The 21,003-nt window shown below is 31.6% G+C and overlaps 1 long non-coding RNA gene across 1 annotated transcript in view; it reads right to left on the reverse strand.

The window, feature by feature from the left end:
• LOC149805637 (uncharacterized) overlaps positions 1 to 21,003 on the reverse strand; it is a 57,230-nt gene that overhangs the window by 23,109 nt on the left and 13,118 nt on the right. The window contains exon 2 of the long non-coding RNA XR_016414955.1: positions 6,450 to 6,562. This is a non-coding gene — a long non-coding RNA (uncharacterized LOC149805637). The remainder of the gene's footprint in view (positions 1 to 6,449; positions 6,563 to 21,003) is intronic.

Here is a 21,003-nt window from a genome sequence, read left to right on the forward strand (position 1 = left end):
ATATATATATATATATATATATATATATATATATATATATATATATATATATATATATATATATATATATATATATATATATATATATAATCTACAAAAACTTATAATAAAACGCCGTCAAGCACGCCGAACGGTACTACAAGACGAAAGTAGTTCCCAAATACATATATTCATTTACTGTCTTTATGATGGCAGAACAGTCAGCGGGGTGGAAAAACAAACTTCATTGAGGTTAAAGGTTGGTGGGCCGAAATTCTGATGCGGCCTTTCTCAGAATTTTATTAGGCGACTTTTCAAAACTGCCAAATGCGCCACAATTAAGAAGATAAACTCATTACCGTCATGTAATAATTATTGTATATACAGCATATAAAAACGGCACACAGTCAAAACTCGAAGTCTTTATAGTACATCGTAACCCCACAATTCAGTGGCAGGTCCAGAAATATCCTTGAAGAGTAGGGAGGGGGAGAGGAAAGAAAGTAGGCGAGAGTTCTGTGGGATGGAACCCGAACGAAGGGGCTCAGGCTACTGCATTTTAACCGTTTCCTTGGCATATAACTGTGAAGAAACTGTAGCCTAGGAAACATTCCAGTTGTTTAGCGCCCACTAGGGGGCTGGGAATACCGGGTTTGCCACATAACCCACCACCTCGCGCTCCCGATACGCCCCTGCAGCGTGGAAAACACGTAATGCCATTTGCTGTAGAATAGTATTGCACTTATTCCAAACCTTATTAGGTTACGAAAACTCAGGTAAGAAATTCTATTACATCTGGTGATAATAAAAAGGAATGCAGTTTATGTAGATTATATATATATATATATATATATATATATATATATATATATATATATATATATATATATATATATATATATATATATATATATATATATATATGGTGGAGTATATTAAAATGAAACTAAATTTTAGCAAACACTACCGAAAGAATCCTAAAGTGATAAAAACTCTCCACGAAGAGATAAGTTTTATTTCCAAATTTCAAAATACATTTCAACAAACACTGGCAGATGCAAATTTCAATTTAGGTTATGGCGACAAGAAAAAAATGTAGTCAGTCCTCAGTTTGATACATTTATGAAATTATCGGAAAATTAATTGTAACTGACATGAGGTGTACTGTCCGCGTATACAACATATTGGTCGGTCATTGAAGACACTAAACAGTTTCAAATTGACGAAACACAAAAAACTTGTTTGAGAGTATCATAAATATATTCAAGACAATGTCAAAATATAAATAAAAATAGTTTCAAATGTTATATATATATATATATATATATATATATATATATATATATATATATATATATATATATATATATATATATATATGTATATATATATATAAGTATATATATATATTTTTTTATAAATATATATATATATATATATATATATATATATATATATATATGTATATATATGTATATATGTATGTATATATATAAATATATATATATATATATATATATATATATATATGTATGTATGTATGTATGTATGTATGTGTATATATATATATATATATATATATATATATATATATATATATATATATATATATATATATATATATATATATATATATATATATATATATATATATATATATATATATATATATATATATATATATATATATATATTATACAATTAAAAAATACAAGAAATGAGTACCGGCCTGCAGTCAGCAACATGTGCACGTAACAGAATCTGTAATATGAGTGGACAAAATACGAAATTAAGACACACCCTATTCTACGATGCAAGATCAAACAATAATTAGTATTTGCATAAATATGGTTTCAAAAGTATCATGGATTTAATGTAATATTTTCATGACAGGAGATTCCATTCTTGCAAAGCTGTTGTAGTCGGTTAGGAATACTGCGATTTTATTTATTTGTAATAGCACCTTCAGGTTGTTTATGATTTAAATAAAGTCTTGTCTGATAATTAGCCTAGCTTGGCTCGGTACAGAAGCATAAAATAAAAGAATAACAATAATAATAATAATAATAATAATAATAATAATAATAATAATAATAATGATAACAATAACAATAACAACAACAACAATAATAATAATAATAATAATACTATTATTATTATTATCATTATTATTATTATTATTATTATTATTATTAGTATTAGTATTATTATTATTGTTATTATTATTACCAGTTTGAAACAAGTTAGGACCTACAATCTAATATCCTTTGAAGACTTTTCTGCTCAACAGATTATAGCTCCAATATTGCTACTGTTCCCTGCCTATACATATATCATTTCAAAGCCTCGCCGTCCTCTTTTAGTCTCGCGGGCCGCTTTCATAATTGGTACAGTTATCCCTTATGATATCCACTTATTCTAAAACTGGTCAAATAAATGCAAATCATATTTTTATAAATTTCCAATGATATACTTTCCTTTCTCAATCGATCTTTACTTACAATTGTTGTTGTTAAATTTTTGCTGAGTCTATTTATTATTTTTTAGTTTCATGAGAATGCTATTGACCATTATAGTCGGAATTTCAACCGAGATAAGTATGAAGTGTAAGCTGTTCTGTCTTGCCTTTCTACTTGTACAGAGGATTTTAAGATACAAAATGTCTCCGTATGAATATCGCATGATCCCGCACTCAATCAAATGAAAAATTTATCACGGGCGAATTATGCAAACAAAATATTTTCTACACATTAAGTTCATGCAACAGCAATCTAAATCACAACAGGCCTGTGACAGAGGTTATATTGCAGAGAAAAACCGAATAAACAGTAGAATTATGATGGACAACATGGGGTCACTAGATATTAAAATGGGGTATGAAAAACACAGATATTTATGATGCATTGTATTACAGGATATTTCAGTCAAATGTTAACGTATTCTGAATTACGGTTTAATATGAGGGATAAAATTTACTGTTATCGAACATTTGAACATTTTTGTGGGTACGCTTTAGGATTAGACCTAAAAAGATCATTTGGATAACTTTCTCAAAACCTTTTCGCTAGAATATGATTATAGCAAGTTTAAAAAAAATTGTTTATTTTTATAAATGGCGACATAATCTACTTTTGTAAGTTGTTTGTATAGTTAGTTCACGTATATCTGGCACAAACAGTTATGAGAAAAAGGTGTTGGTTAATTTTTAATGTTACTTTTAACACATTATTTGCTACATCAGGCTGAGGAAATGAGAGATACGTGCTTTTCCAAGGACACATTGAGGCAGCCAACCTGGGCTGGTTTAGTCTGGTATTTAGCCCACGTCCAGTGGATTTTCTTGCGAAAATTACTCTTTGTTTGTCATACATTGGGAAGAATTAAAAATGAAACTCCGAACACACTGAAAATTTAAACTACCTGTTTGACGGTGGAATCATAAACATTACTGACAGAGATAAACTTATTCATGCTTTAAATACCGTCACTATATCCATTATATTGGGAGAAAAAAAAACGTAACACGGTTGCATTTGAAAGTTAAGTAGATAATAAATTCGAAAGATGCTACACATGTCAAGACGTTTACATTTACCATTGTTTTCTATTTTACTTCCAAAGTTGGAAGTTACAAAAATAGTTTTTGTTAATGACAGAATTTCTGCACCATACTTATCTACCTGGTGTACGATTTGTGAACGATGTAATAATGGTATTCTAACAGGTGGGGATAATGTTCACCTTTGAGATTTAAATTATCTCATAATAAAGAATGTCTGGAAGAAAGTTGTGCATACATAAAGAATAGCAAACACTTGAGAACATTATGAAGGGTGCTGCTGGGAACAGGTTAAACAAAAACATACATGCATACATACATACATAGTAATAATTATCATACATGGAGATGAATACTTCTATATATTGCTAAATATGAAACTTGGTTTGGTTCAGAGTTCAGTATTGTTTTAAATAAATTATGCTACAACAACGCTTATAATTATTAAAAAAACTATATTATCGTTAATTTCTTTTGGGAAAATACTAATGTGTTTCTTTTTCAGATGAAGCTATGAAATATGTTTTGAGTCTTTTTTCCTTGAAATGTTTACTTTGTACGTATTGAACATGTTGTTCCTGCAAGATCATTATTCTTACACCTTGATATTTATCCGCCGGTTAGTTCCATTCCCAGCATCACTTATTGAATTTGTAAATATTTAGAGGAAACGTTGCTCAGAGCTCGGCAGGACTCGAACCTGCAATCTCCTGATCAAAGTCAGGCGCCTTATCCATTAGACCACAAGCTCTTGACGGAGCCCTCATTAACCTAGATACCTAGCCTGAAAAAGCAACTGCAATCTCTCTCTCTCTTTCTCTCTCTCTCTCTCTTTCTCTCTCTCTCTCTCTCTCTGTGTACTGTATATATGTATGTATGTGTGTGTGTGTGTTTTCTTCTTCATCGTCGTATTAATATTAATAATAATAACAACAACAATATTCTTCTTCTTCTTCTTATCATTATTATTATTATTATTATTATTATTATTATTATTATTATTATTATTATTATTATATTTATTGAATGCAGAGTAAAGTCTTTATTGTTGCCCTTATTTGTGTTATCTTAGAGGCCCTTGTTGCTACCTCGAAATTACATTTCGGTACCTAGTTACAGAAAGATCGATCGATCATTTTAAATCTATTCATAATCCATTACTGAGTGTTATTTTCCGTGCAATCTGCACTTGGGTTTTCTTGTTGTTTATTGGGGGTGTGGGTGGGATGGGGGGGGGGGTCTATTTTCTTTGTATATAAATTACTTGGATTCTTATACTCCTAAAAGAAGAAGAAGATGAAGAAGACGAAGAAGAAGAAAAAGAAGAAGAAAAGAAGAAGAATTTTCTTACATTTGTGGCATATTTAACTTACGAAATAGCACCCAAAACAGCAGCATTATATATATATATATATATATATATATATATATATATATATATATATATATATATATATATATATATATATATATATATATGTATATATATATATGTATATATATATGTGTGTGTGTGTGTGTGTGTGTGTGTGTGTAGAGACAGAGAGAGAGAGTCATATCCTCGCATTTTGAAACTTTTTCTATGTAAACCAGCATATTCTTTTTTAACAAATATCACATGTCTGTTTTCACTTTCTACATTGTTTAAAAGTTGTAGATGTTTTACTGAAATAGAAAATAGTTTCATATTTGAAATATTTTATAGCTTGTATCAAATTATTCATTTCGGTCCTAACAACGAAGTGTTTTCACTTGTAACAAAATAAGGTAATGGCGTCTTACAGCGATTTTGCATAATCCAGTTTTAAAAATATAAATTTTTATAAATTGTTTCTAATTTTCGTGGCCTTAACGAACTACGCATATAATGTGGATCTTACCTATTATAAGGATTGGCAATTTAGAATGAAAGTTAAACGTATCTATGATTCTACATCAGAATGTGATAAAAATTTAGCAGAAAAGATGATTGAGATAACTACTTGTTTTGCGCTCGATAGACTAGCCAGAGTTGAACCTAGGACCTTCCACACGGTCCCTAACTGAACATACTGCATACATTCTTAGCTATACTTATTTCTGGTTGCTTCAGATGCTAAAACTGATGGATAGATATATAAGCAATATCAGATAAATATGATGAGAGGATATGGATGAGATCTTTTGGCGTCGATTAACAGTTCTAAATATTTGTCAATTAATTTTTTTATAACACTATAATAATAAAAATAATAATAATAATAATAATAATAATAATAATAATAATAATAATAATAATAGTAACAATAGCAACAATAGATAATAAGATAATGATACTAACAATAACATATAAGTAGATAATAATAATAATAATAATAATAATAATAATAATAATAATAATAATAATATTCAGTCATGAAAAGTTGTCTCCCTTAGAAAAACCCCAAATCTCACTGGTTAAAGCAAGATCCCGTCAAAAGATGTATGCACACTATATATACGTTTACATTTTTAGGCTCTACTTAAAATTATGTCATTAAACACGGAAGATTCAACTACCAAAGGAAAATAAAGTCATCCCTTCTTGCAAAATCGGCGAATTTAACGAGTAAAAAACTGAGGTGATTTATACTTTGTTTTCAAAATCATATCACGGTAACTTTATACGACTCTTGTTCGTCGAGCAAAACCACTGCGAATTGTTGACTTACTTTGCTGCTCAAGAAATATGTTGTTTTTTGTTTCTCAAACGGTCTCTAGTTCGGTGCATCATTCCCATGTTAAAGCTTCTCGCTCTTGTGTGCATGTTGGTGTTTATGATTGACACCAGAGACATGGTCTAGCATGATCATTCAATGCACATTGGATCTCTAATTAATGATGACAATGCAGAGTGTATCTAATTACTTATCACTTTTCCAATTAAACTTACCTCATAAGGTCTCTTGTTTAATCCATATATTCCTTCATTACCGTGACTGGTTCACTTGGATCTAGTCCGACCGATAATTGACTTCGTTTCCACATTCCGTATGTTGAACCAGACTAAAACAGACAAGATTGACAATACTACCGATAAAACTACGCTAAAGATGAATTAAACTAATCGTTTGAATTGTCAAATATTTACCTCAACAAACGTTTAAACTGTTTGCGTACTAGAAAAGTAAACATGAGCGGTCAATGGGGATTTGGGCCTAGCTAAAGCGAGCTAACGGGACGTGTTACTGGAATAATTGGTACCAGTCTATACGAATAGTTTAAACGAGCTCTTATTTGCCTCATGGTTCATTAAAAAAAAGATGACTTCAATCGGCTTTTAAGAAAGAAGGATTAAAACTGATCCTGCGGTAAATGTACTACAACAATGGTGTCACAAAGTCTCATTTATTGCTCGATTTTTCGAGGCATCAGATAATAGAAAAGTTGCAAATTTAGGTCGAACACGTGATACTACTTAACAACAAAACATAACTATTGTACATAATACATTAGTTGTTCCGTAAAATAAATCTACAAGTGTTTATGCGTGTACACACCAGCGTTACAGAGCATCTCTGATCTATTTCTTATACATACGTTTATTTCATATGTACACAAGTACACGTACTTATTTCTAATTGCTTTTGATTAAATATCGCTTTTATATATTTTAGTTCTCACTTCTGAATTTCCTTTGGTTCCAAATTTGGATGGCATGAAGGAATGTTACCATTCTGCGCATACTTTTGAGTTTTCATAACAAATTTTAATTTTTCGTGTACGTTTGACTTCTTCTGAAACCTTGATGCTAGAACCACTGCATGACCGTAAACAGTTTACCATGCAGCTGCATTATGCTGTTTTCTTGTCTTTTCTATTTTGCTCTTGACTCTCTTTTTAGGACCTTCGACGACAGTGGTAATAACATATGATGTTGACCCGGTCTGTCTGTACGTCCCATCTTGGTTCGATTTTGCTTTTAGGTCAGTTTTCGGGGACTGTTGTGAAACATCCGTGTTTTATAAACTTATTTTTTGTTGAATCTTTGTTTCCTTTATTTCTGTTTTTGTATTGTTTAATGAAACTGGTGACGTAGAAAACAAGTTATGAAAATTAATTGCAAGTCTTTCAAAAAAGGCATCTGACTAGTGTAGATCGATCTTTTTGTTGATATGTTCATTGTGAACTATTAATCCTTTCGTACAAAATTGTATAGAAAGATTACGTGCAAAACCAGTTAAGCAAGGAAACAAAATAAAAAGAAGGGTTGCAAGAAACATGTCATGATTGTGATTGTTTTAAGTTGTAGCTCGACAATTATTTTGGAACCGATCAAATCTTTACAAGACAGACATTTGCAAAAGATAGGACATGTCTCACATAGTACAAGAGAAGAAGACAAAATATGGCTGCTAAGGTAAACACATATTAAGTACTAAGTATCTACTTAGTTTTTGTTCAATGAACATTTTTAAGCTAAGTACTTTATTTTTGGTGACGCGAACACAATTTCTATTTAAATGCTAAAATTATACGGTTTGAAAACTTATGTAATCTCTTTCACCTAAAATGGCAGGAAAAGCAGAGCTACTCTTCTTAGCGTGAAAGTAAAAATAGCATTTATGTTTGTTAAGAAACGATTTGGTACAAATAAACGTGTTCTATCAAATCACAAACATTTTCATAAAGCCATGTTTGGTGTTTCAAAGGAACAATTCTATTATTATAGGGGCCCCGGGTGGCCCAGTGGTCTAAGACACTCGCCTTTACAGAATAATCCCATCTAAACTCTGGCAGCCTGGGTTCGAGTCTCGACGTGTGCGAGAAAGCTTACCAGTAGCTTCCCCTTGCTTGGTGGTTCCTACCGGGGTATGCCACGTATAGCCTGTAACTTCATATTTGCAAAACCAAACCAAACCATCTATTTTCATAAAAAGAATATAATATTACGATTACAAGTAACACTATATCTTGAAGCTTTTCGACATAATAAGGAAATAGGTGATACTATCAGTGTTGCATGTGAGGCTTTACACTTTTTGTCATAGAAACGTCTGAACAACAATTACAAATTTTGAATTTATGCCGCAATACTTATTTAGGAATCTTGAACGTGTTTATCATTACGTACCGCGAAGACTGATTGATCGTCTTTCATTTTGAATATTAGTGTGGCTACTTGGCAGTGGAAGACTATAATTATAACGCATATCGATCTCATTATGCACTTATGCACTGACTTCAAAATGAATAGTACGTGAAACATGGTGCAAACTGGTCCAAAGTTGTACACTACAAATTATCACCAAACGAATAACTATGAAGATTTTATTAGATGGTTTGGGGATGCAAATTAATATGTAATATGCAGAACCAAAGTGTAGCTGGAGAAGTAACTTGCTTAAATGGGGTTCTGCGATGAAAGCATAGTTCGTATCGGTAGGAGAGAGCGGAGTACGCGACCAACATAAAGCAATGGCAGTGTGTAAAATAAAATACGTTGAACGGGTACAATTTAAAAACAAAAAGGGCATACTTCGGGGAAAGGCAATGCAAAGACTATGAACTGGAATTAGTAGCGTTCACAGCAAAATTAATGTATGAAATTATTAGAGGATGTCCATTTCAAAATATGCCAAGGAATTCATGGGCGCTCACTGAATTTCACCTCTAATATGTTTAGGCCTAGATCCGTAAACCTTAACAGCTGACCACACATGTTTGTCCCACCTCCCGAAACGAATTCTGCGGGCGCCCCTAGTCAATTTATGGAACATTCCCATTCCCCTGATGCTTTTCTTTTTTGGGTGGTGTGGGGTGTGTGTCCGTTGCAACGATATTGTGCTGTGAAAAATGTTAATGATTCCAGAGGTTCTGAAATGTGCGCTCTAAATATCTATGCTGATCTCCTCAAACATATTGAAGCATAGGGTCTACCGTTCTTCTAGAATGAAAACGGCAGGTGCTTTTAAGGCCCTTACTATACATTGCGCCACTTGTCAGCTCTGTGTTTAACATACCTGTATCACCATTAAATGATGTCAGAAGATCACCTAACCCAACATTTAGGCCAATTAAAATCTATTTCCATTTGCCTCGTACCAGAATAAGTTACATGTATGGGTAGCTGTTACTCATTATAGTTTGTCAAACGCCTCCCAGATTAATGCCTAACATCTCGTATGTGGCAGTCTTGAATTTTCATTAGTAATTTTAAATGACGGGTATCAAACACTAAAAAAAAACATAATTTTGTATTTATCTATGCATGTAAGTAAAATTAAGTAATGAAGTATATATATGTATGTATGTATGTATGTATGTATGTATGTATGTATGTATGTATGTATGTATGTATGCATGCATGTATGTGTACGAGGGTCTGTTTACGGAATTAGCTACAATAAAAGTTACATTCTTGACAAATTCTGAAAATTAGAAGAAAGCATATTCTTTTTTCTGTCCTGAGAATATTAACTTTGGAAATATGCCGTTTTTTAACGAAAGTTACTTTTAGGCGTTTTACATTCAATACTAGTCATCCACCGAGTACTACGTTTTACATACAAATATTTATTTTGGTATCTTCACACTGCAAAATATAATTGATTAGATAACACAGTAATTGTATTCAGCATTTGTCATTAGAAGCATATAATATAGGACAAACCATATTTTGTTTTACTTATAAAAGTATTTCAAAACATAACTGATTTACAGTTATCAAGAGTTAAGCTATGAACAAGATATGAGTCATCTACAAGATATCTTTATTGGATAAATTATCTGCCAAACATCAGTTTTGAGCGCATTATGTCAAATAAAAGTCCACCATTTTACATTATCCGATACAAGTATGCTGTATGGACACCACTGATTTCATCACTGTTTTTCTTTTGAGATATTACTCGAATTTTCCATCATTATCGTCAAGTTTTTCGATGGTTCTATGTAAAATTGGAGAATAATTTGGTTTATATTGGTTTGTATCATTAGGTCTATACGTACATCAAATTTGTTTTCGGTTTAACAGCTATACCGCGCATGGTTGACCAATAATCGTTTAATAAGAACTCCTTGTATTGAGTATGTCATCTTGGGTTAAACCGATATGTAGAACTTCTATACCAATAGCTTCACTACATTGCAAGCTGTTCTGGAAATATTCGACATGATTTGAAAACGTTTCATTTTTATAACAAAGAAACATGACATATTTTTATGCGCATAATCAAATTACGTTCTCAAACTACACCATTGCATCTTTCCACCTTAATAATGGAAATACTGTATTTTAATCCACTATTGAACTTGGATAGGAAGGAAGGAAAACATCAAAGGCATTGATTTATAACATAACATTCATTAACTATAATACATGCGGTCAAATTTGTGACACGAACGAACTAAACAACAGAGAAAATAGCTACGATTTATACTTGCCTAGAGTAAGTTGGTAAAAAGTCTTGATAACACATTCATATGGCAGATGAAATGGTATTGTTTTATACAACATGTCAGGAAAGAGTATCGAACATAAAATGATATAGAATTTACAACCCGACACTGATATCGGACAATTTTAGAAAACCTTAAAAGCTTTCGATGTCAGTTATTAGCATACAGATGAGAGTAATACTCAGAGATACCAATATCTATGGAGGGGACACTTGTGTGTGTGTACAGATTCTTGAGTTTTGCTTTGATCTGTCAATTCATCGAATGAAGAATATATTACCATTGTTTAATACGTTTTAGGTACACAGCCGCAAAATTTATACTCACAGAACAAAGCGCGTATACGTTTCATCATCCTTGTAGCACATACCATAAGGATACCTTATTCGGCATCCAGTCAAAGCCCCAAAATATGCCGTTAAGTCATAAACTAAATCCTTCCATCGATTATTAAATCTGCGAGCCTCTAGTGTAAACAAATCAAGGCCCTAAATCAGTTTTCGCCCAAGTTTGGACGAGGAAAGATTAGCAATAAAATTCTACTTGGGCAATATCGTTTCACGTCTCAGAATAGCTCCGAGATAAAATGTTGAGCAACCGGAAATTGACTGAAACTCACTTCCGGTCGGTGTGTGTCTGGCCCTTGGCATAATTGTTTAAATTGATATTAAAGAAAGTGAAATTAATTGGTCATAACTACAGAGATATCGCTGATTAGTTCTAAAGTGGATAATATTATATGCCAAACTATTTTCCTTCAATAGATGATGCATTAGGCATCAGGCATAGAAATTATGCGAGCTTAAAGCATTGTATTTGAAAGCTGCCAAGAAATATTATTTCCGGAATCGTACCCTCGAATTCAACATGAAATCTGCAATAAAAGAGTCAAATGGAAGCTATTGCGAATTGAGTTTGAATTGAATGAAACTGAATACACCCACATTTTCTGTATCATACTAATAAATCGGATGATTATCGAATCTGCTGCCGACTGAAAATAAGTACGCGTACTACACACACATGTTTGTATGTATGTATGTATGTATGTATGTATATCACAAGATGTAGAAATACATCTTTTCCTTGGGAAGATGGTGACTGATAAACCGGATAAAACTATAAAGGACGGACCTAATATAACTAAACAGAAAAATCTTATTTTGTTAAATCGATATCATTAATAAAACTAACACTTTTTCTTATTCTTGATACGATTAATACGTCTGCTATAGATTAAGATTTTCGCCTAAAAAGGAGTCGTTGTTTTAGAGTAATGAAAACATTTTCATAGCATTCATAAAGACACGTGGAAAATTATTGTACAATAAAAATGTAAATATTTCAGGGATAGATTAGATTATTATTTGTGTGTTGCGTGTAAGTTAAATGAAATATTTAAATTTTATTTTTTCAACACTGTTGAACTGATCTTTATTCAATAGAAACCTAACATGCTTCTACTTATAAATTATTTGGTTAATATCAGAAAACTCTTGTCTTCTTGTGAAAAAAAATATTTAAATATGCTTTTTTTATCAATCTTCCACCGATATAAGGAAGGTTTAGTATAACAATTTCTTTGTTTCAGAAGACTTTGCGAAGTAAAAAGATGGAATATTTGAAAAGACAGCAAATTTCTTGATTTGTAGAATTCTCAAAATCCTGAAAATCTGAAGAAAACCATGTAAATCAGTAACGACAAGTGTTGAATTATCTTTTAGACAATCTTAGGGTACAAACAACCTCACTATCTTTCCTTTCTTGGAATAGTTTAAACCGGAAGAATACTGATATGAGTGATAAAATAAAATTTATTGTTTGTTTGGTTATAGAAAAAAGAAAAACAGAGGGATAAAAATTAAAGTTCTAGTCAAGATAAGACATTTATATGTTTACCTCACAATAGTCATAAACAGTTCTCAAACAAATGATTAGCCAATTTTAAACAATTACATCTAATATTTCACGACCCTGGATATATACTAAGAAATTAACTTCTTTTCCAAGTAGAGTTTTCTATGAATGTACAAAAATTCTTGCTATTTGGTCAAATGATATAAAAATATATTTTGTTTCAAATTATAAAACTCATTTATATTTGACCGATCGCACCTAAATCGTGGTTTTGTTCCTCACGGTTTTCACTATGATCTGCATTCTATATGTACCGCAAACATGGAAGGGTTGATATTGTTGAAAGCTTAAATGAATTTTAAAAAATTATATATATATATATATATATATATATATATATATATATATATATATATATATATATATATATATATATATATATATAATGTCGTTGAAAACTACATGTAAGATAAAATATCTCTCTGGAAAGGTTTCACACGTGTGACAAACCTGCATAGTTTTGTCTCTTCTAGCTTTAAGAAAGGAAGCTACAAATAACATGACTATTATGAAGGACATGCCGAATTGTTTTCCTTTTCCTTTTCCAAGTTTTAATTATTGGCGAGTTATTAATCAACGGTTTGAATTGGTTTATTAATGACTAAATTAATAATGTTCCACTTTTGCTTTATAAATTACTAAATTAAAAATGTTTACGTTTGATTTATTAATTACTACAATAACCATCTTCCACGTTTGATTAATTAATGACTAAATTAAAAATGTTCGACTATGGGACCATAAAAACAGCGAGGAACTGAGAAAAATAAAACTACGATGACTTAATGACATCGTTTCCATTCCAGTCAGTATCAAATACAATTGGAAAGTTTCATTTACGGAATTTATGAAATCATAAAGGATCTGCCCTTCTGTCGTGAATTCAAAACTGTCCAAACCTCAACTGTGGATAGAAAGATTAAATTCATCTCAAAGAAAATTTTTGTTTGATCAAAATAAAGGATTAAACACGTTGTATGGGCTTTGCCTTGAGGTGGTTGGTAGCGCACTCATTTAAAACAATTTAGCTGTGATTAAAACACTCAAAGGTTTGATTCTCCGAGACATTTGAATTATTAGCATACGGTATAAAGCACTTCAATTCGCCTATTTTAAAGTAAACTTCGCAGCGAGGCGTGACATAGCATCCTAATTTTGTCTTAGGGAAAACCCAGAATTTTCTGTTTGCAGGAAACAAAACATGAAAACTAAAAGCGGGGCGTCAAACAAATTACTGCTGGATTAAACAACAATATTAATGTCGTTACACAGATATCAAAGACTGTTCTCCGCTAAATTAAGACAATCTGTCGCAGACTTTTCCAGCATCAATTAAATGATGTCTAAGAAATTGGATAGGGACAACAGATAAAGACATTCAATTTTGTCAATTTTCATATCCGAAAGAAATGTTACCATTTGAATGTGTGTATTCATAATATATCATATCACTCTCTTTGTAACCAAACAATTTTATTTTGTGCTTGTCCATTTATATTTTGTACAAAAATTTTGTTGTTATTTAACTTGTTTTAAGAAGCAAACAATAAGTCCTCAGGTAAATTGTGTTTTTTTAACAATAGTTTGTTTAATTTTTCAGTTTATTTTTATTCAAATGGAGTTTAACTCTACATGGCTTTGGCATGATTTTATCTTTTAAATAAAATTATATAAAAAATTTTATGATACTTTAATCTTGAAAGTGACACTCATCAGATATGTTTCTTGTATTAAAATAATTTGCTTTAATTTTATTGACTAACTTAATCAGAGATCTCTAGAACTGGACCTTATTTAACGTCACGATTATCGACAAAAAGGTATAATTGTTTATGTGATAAATAGGGCAGTTCAAATCTAGTGGATCCTCGCTATCGCCTGTCAATAGCAGTATACTATACACAATTTACTGTCCATGCTAACGCTATGTATAGTTCATCTTTATGTCACGTGCAATTAAGAACCAAATTTCAATTAAATGCCAATGCACATGATTTTGTCGGCATCTGACAAATCTGTGACATCTGTCATCATAGAATTTAAATATATTTGTGACGTTTTAACTTCAAGAGTTTCATTTAAAATCTGTGATTAATATATGTAGATAACTCATTTTGGAAAAACATTCCTGTGGCAATAATGTGCCGTAAATTCTGTAAAATATTGGCATACAAGAACAAATGAGTCTTCAGAACAGAAGCGCACATGGAACCCTCTGATACTTTCGTAACGAAAACAAGCACATATCTCTAAGCAAAAGAAAACTACAGTTAAAGTCCTAAATTATTTATTACTGACGACGTTTCTGACACCATTAAATGACTAATGCATTTATGTATATCACATGGTTTTGCTGCTGCCTTTGGATTTGGATACGTTTTCTTTCTTTGATACATCATCGTTATGCAATATACTATATAACTATCAGGTCGATAGCACGAATCTCCAAACTTTACTAATATTTATACTGTCATGCGTTTCGAACGTTTACAAAATAAAACTAATCTCCAAAATAAGCATCAACACTTTCTCGTCCAGATTTTCCAGTATTAAAATTCAAAAAAGCTTTCTACATGTATCAGCCAATATCTATTCAGTTGCGTTAATGTTGATCTTGGCACATTATTTGTGATTCCCAATATTCTCTTTTTGTTTTATAAAAAGCAAGTGTTCATGAACCAACACAGAGAGATGCAGAGAGATGCAGGTGAAATGACCGTATTTATCATTGATTTGCCATGTCATTATTGAGAAATTAATACACTAAGGAAATAAATAAATAAATAAATAAATAAATAAATAATAATAATAATAATAATAATAATAATAATAATAATAATAATAATAATAAAAATAATGTGATGATGATGACGATATTGATGATGATGATAATAATAATAATAATAATAATAATAATTTATTATAATTTGGAAAGAGAAAATACTTTAAACAAATGACAAAAGTTCCAAATAAAATCAATCAGTGTTATTCATAACACTATTGAATCCAGAAATATGGTTAATACCTCCAAAAGTACAATATCTCTTGTCAGATCTATGTGGATTGTTTTGTAGTGTCAATATTTGTACGACCTATTGGACAGTTGCCAGCACGTTATAATGAATGATTGGGCCGATATTATGAATAAATGCAAGTTTTATCATATTTTATTGAAAAAATAAATGACTAAGATATATAAACAGGTCATCAAAACCAATGATATTCAAATTTCTGTAAAGATGCTCGAGAACATTCTAAATAAACTATATAAATAATTGGTAATTTCTTACTGGTGCTTATTTTCAATGACGGATTATTAGAGTACATATTTTCGAGTAAAGCGTAGGGAGGCAATGGAAAAGTGGTGTACCTAAAATTGCTTTTGTGTAATACAATAAATTAACTTTGTTTAAATTCATATTTTTAAATCAAGCGTTCATGAAGAATATGTCAGTTTTATTCTGTTAATTGATATATGATTCTACATTTAGACTTTTACATGCAGTTTATAGATTCTGTGTTTCTTCTATAAAGACATCATTTTCATTCTCAACACGTTAGCATTTATGCATGCAAGATACTGTTTTGTAGTAATATATTAAAAGATTTCTTTTCTTTAAGTCTGGTATGCTTCTCTGGTATATTATCAAGTCTGGTTTACTAGTCTTGTATACTGTATAGTATTCTATATCATGAAATCGGGTATCTTATCAAGTCTGGAATACTATCAAGTCTTGAAAATTATCAAGTCTGGTATAATACTCAGGTATAATATTAAGTCTAGTATACTAGTCTGTTATACCATTCTGGTATATCATCACGTCTGGTATAGTAATCTTGTATACTATCAAGTCTGTGTATTATCAGGTCTGGTATACTATCACGTTTGGTATATATCAAGTCTGGTATACTATCAAGTCTGGTATACTATCAAGCCTGGTATACTATCAAGCCTGGTATAATATCAATTCTAGGATACTATCAAGTCTGGTATACTATCAAGCCTGGTATACTATCAAGTCTGGTATACTATCAAGCCTGGTATACTATCAAGTCTGGTATACTATCAAGCCTGGTATACTATCAAGCCTGGTATAATATCAATTCTAGTATACTATCAAGTCTGGTATACTATCAAGCCTGGTATACTATCAAGTCTGGTATACTATCAAGTCTGGTATACTATCAAGCCTGGTATACTATCAAGTCTGGTATACTATCAAGCCTGGTATACTATCAAGCCTGGTATAATATCAATTCTAGTATACTATCAAGTCTGGTATACTATCAAGCCTGGTATACTATCAAGTCTGGTATGCTATCAAGCCTGGTATACTATCAAGTCTGGTATACTATCAAGTCTATTATACTATCAAGTCTAGTATACTAGTATGTTATACCATTCTGGTACATCATCACGTCTGGTATAGTAATCTTGTATACTATCAAGTCTGTGTATTATCAGGTCTGGTATACTATCACGTTTGGTATATATCAAGTCTGGTATACTATCAAGTCTGGTATACTATCAAGCCTGGTATACTATCAAGCCTGGTATAATATCAATTCTAGTATACTATCAAGTCTGGTATACTATCAAGCCTGGTATAATATCAAGTCTGGTATACTATCAAGCCTGGTATACTATCAAGCCTGGTATAATATCAATTCTAGTATACTATCAAGTCTGGTATACTATCAAGCCTGGTATACTATCAAGTCTGGTATACTATCAAGCCTGGTATACTATCAAGTCTGGTATACTATCAAGTCTATTATACTATCAAGTCTAGTATACTAGTATGTTATACCATTCTGGTACATCATCACGTCTGGTATAGTAATCTTGTATACTATCAAGTCTGTGTATTATCAGGTCTGGTATACTATCACATTTGGTATATATCAAGTCTGGTATACTATCAAGTCTGGTTCAAGAGCGAAAAGTTGTTTGAAATGTATCAGAATGTTCATAATTTCGAATTTATGTTTACAGGTCAACACAAGGCTGCAAATTAGATCGAAATTTCTTCAAACTTTATCACTTTGATAAAAAAGATGCTCAGATGTTCAGTGTTTAATATATCTGATAAAGTTCCAATTAATGACCATATTGTCAACAACAAATATCAAAAATATATTTCATTTCTTTTTGCATACATGCACTACCAAATATTTTTTAAAACTGCTGACAAAAAGATAGTTCTATATACGTGTTCAATTTTGCATCAAAAGCAAAGAAACCGTGGTCATAAAAAAAACTTATGGATCACAGAAATGACAAAAATCGGTAAAATACATTATCTGATGCCACGATAAAGTGTGATTTCTGTTGTTAAGACTTGCAGTATCGAAAGAGCTTAACATTATCTTTAACACATCAGAATAGAGGTGGACAAAGTATGAACCCTGTTTGGAATTTATACTTGCATAAAGTATGTCCTAAACCTACAAAGGTAATTGTTGCCTGTATTCTATTGGATTGTAAATATCGCTCATTTGGCAGAGAGAAAGGTCCGAAGTAACGATAATATGGTCTATAATTTCCAGCGTAAAAAAGTTGCAACTAAGTTAAAAATCAAAGTTATGGTTCCTTTGATCTGTTTCATATTGATTTGTAGAAGGCAAAACACTTCCAAACTTGTTATTAAAAGATTCAATCATAACTGTTTGCGAAAGGTTAAGAAATTGGTATACAAATCAATGTTTAGCTTCTACGTGGTTCACCAAAGCTTAGAATCGGGGCTAAATCTTTTAAGTCGCAACCTCTGTAAGTTTTGATTGAAGAGCTATTAATTTCTCAACATGAGGGAGAAGTCTTTGAAGGTATAACTTTTAAAAGTTAGAGAGGGGTAATTATGTCGCTAGACATTTCTATATGACAAAAATTACTCATTGTCCAGTCTTCTCTATTAGTGTGATGGACTGTTTAAGTTCGCAGATATCAATATACTTTAAAGGAGAAAGAACAAGTTGGACCATAGGAATCCCACTGGAGATCGGCGTAAACTCAGAACATTTGAGCACACAAAACATCTATATATATATATATATATATATATATATATATATATATATATATATATATATATATATATATATATATATATATATATATATATATATATATATATATGCGAGAGGTAAAGGGTCTGATCCGGTGGGAGACTTACCAAAGAATTATAAAAATGGTACTAACAGCTGCCCCTCACTTCGCGCTCAGCATCAAGAGGTTAGTGTTAGGATTGGTCGGCCTGGTGTCAAGATAATGTTACTGGGTGGGACATGATGCTACATGTCTGCGGTACGATGCCCCTGTGCTAGATATACTATAAACTGCCATACTGCAGACATCGTAGCGACATTACTAAAATTGTTAAAGCTACGTTAAAAATCCTTGAGCACAAATACAATCACAGGAAGCCCTGATATTGTTACTGCTGTTCCAATAAACAGTAAATATTTCAGAGATATAGGCAGATAATACAAATGATGCTACAGTGCGCCAGACGCCTCAAGTCAGCACCACCACGTATCTATGGATACAAAAACGACCCATGGAGAGAAGTACTATGATATATGATTAAGCCAGAAATCAGACACATCCCAATTTGTATTCTACCGTTGAAATCGATATTTTTTCCTGTTTTTCAGTTGAAGTTATTCAATAAAGGTTAGTTACGTTATAAATTTTGATTATAATTTATAATGGAATCCATTAGACAGGTATTCAGGGCAGAGTCAATAGAACCTCACTGGGTTCAGATGTTATACCGTAATTACCCATGTACACTTCAAATACAACTGCAAATAGTGTAGACCAAGATCTGGCGTTGTACATGCGTATATGGTGTTACCAGCTATTATACTAAACATATTATCATAACAAAATCCGTTCCCATAAAGTTTGCAAGAAGAAAGTATCTGCGCAAAGGACGAGTCACCACAAGACTTAGGGAACTTAAAGTACAAGTAAAAAGGAGATTCAAAAACAAAACGATAGATCCAGCTATAAAAAAGCTAAGGCCATAGACCTAAAGCCATAGACCTAAGGCTATAGACCTATAAGGCCATAGACCTAAAGCCATAGACCTAAGGCCATAGACCTAAAGAGTCTCCATAGATACAAAGCAAAGCCTGAAAACATTAGTACATTCGTATTCCGCTCTCAGAACATACCAAGCATATGCCCTCGGCATAGGGAAGATTGTCCGTAGATACTGTACATCACTGACTCGTGTGCACGTGTAAAGAAGGTCTTTGACTAACATGCAATGGTCGCTAATCGATGACCTAGCACTTTAAAGACCACTTTGCGATTTCCCAGTTGAACTTGAAATCATAATATGGAAGAAGGAACATACAGACATAAAGACATACATTTTCGTATCTGTAGGCAAATGTTTGAGGCTATTCTATTCAAGAGTTCATCAACAGAAGCTACGTATAATATCAATCATGGGTAAGGACGTGCCAGTAAAACGTCATTTACGTCCTGACGTGCAATATCTGTGACATCCGATATGTGGGAAAAACGTTTGGCTTAAAGAAAGAATGATGTTACGTATATTTGATTAAATTTATAGTTGATTTAATTTAACTCTTTGTAAGTTTTTAAATCTATATATTTTTTAATTTCATTATATATAAAAAAGAATAATGTAATTTTGTTTACTAGGAATTTGATATTTTCCAGAAAATAGTTTGACCTTGACTCTTCAGTTGTAAACACCTAAAGCTGGCATAGGTCCTGACCTTAATTCAGAAATCAGCGAGAGAAGTAAACAAACTTTTATTTTTATCCTATTCTAAAAGAAAAATGATTGGTTTTGTCAAAGTCAAAATGGGACTACGTGCTTTTATACGTAAATAGTTCTCGAAGGTTCTGGATGGTTAACCCTCATCCGGGAATTTCTTTTGCGTTTCGAGTTACTGAATAATCATTGTTTATAGAGATTTTTCTCAGTTTGGGCTCAAACACCTAATGTCAAAGTGATCGTTTGTTTGTGACCAGTTTGTAGTTATTTTAATGTTTATTCGAATTATTTGGATTCAAAAAGATTAATTCTTCTTCCTGGAAATATATGACTGCTCATGCAGAATTCTTGGACAAAGAACATTTCATTAAA

This window comes from Sinohyriopsis cumingii, chromosome 2, assembly GCF_028554795.1.
Source record: "Sinohyriopsis cumingii isolate HCF-2022 chromosome 2, ASM2855479v2, whole genome shotgun sequence".
NCBI classification, from domain to species: Eukaryota; Metazoa; Mollusca; class Bivalvia; order Unionida; family Unionidae; genus Sinohyriopsis; species Sinohyriopsis cumingii.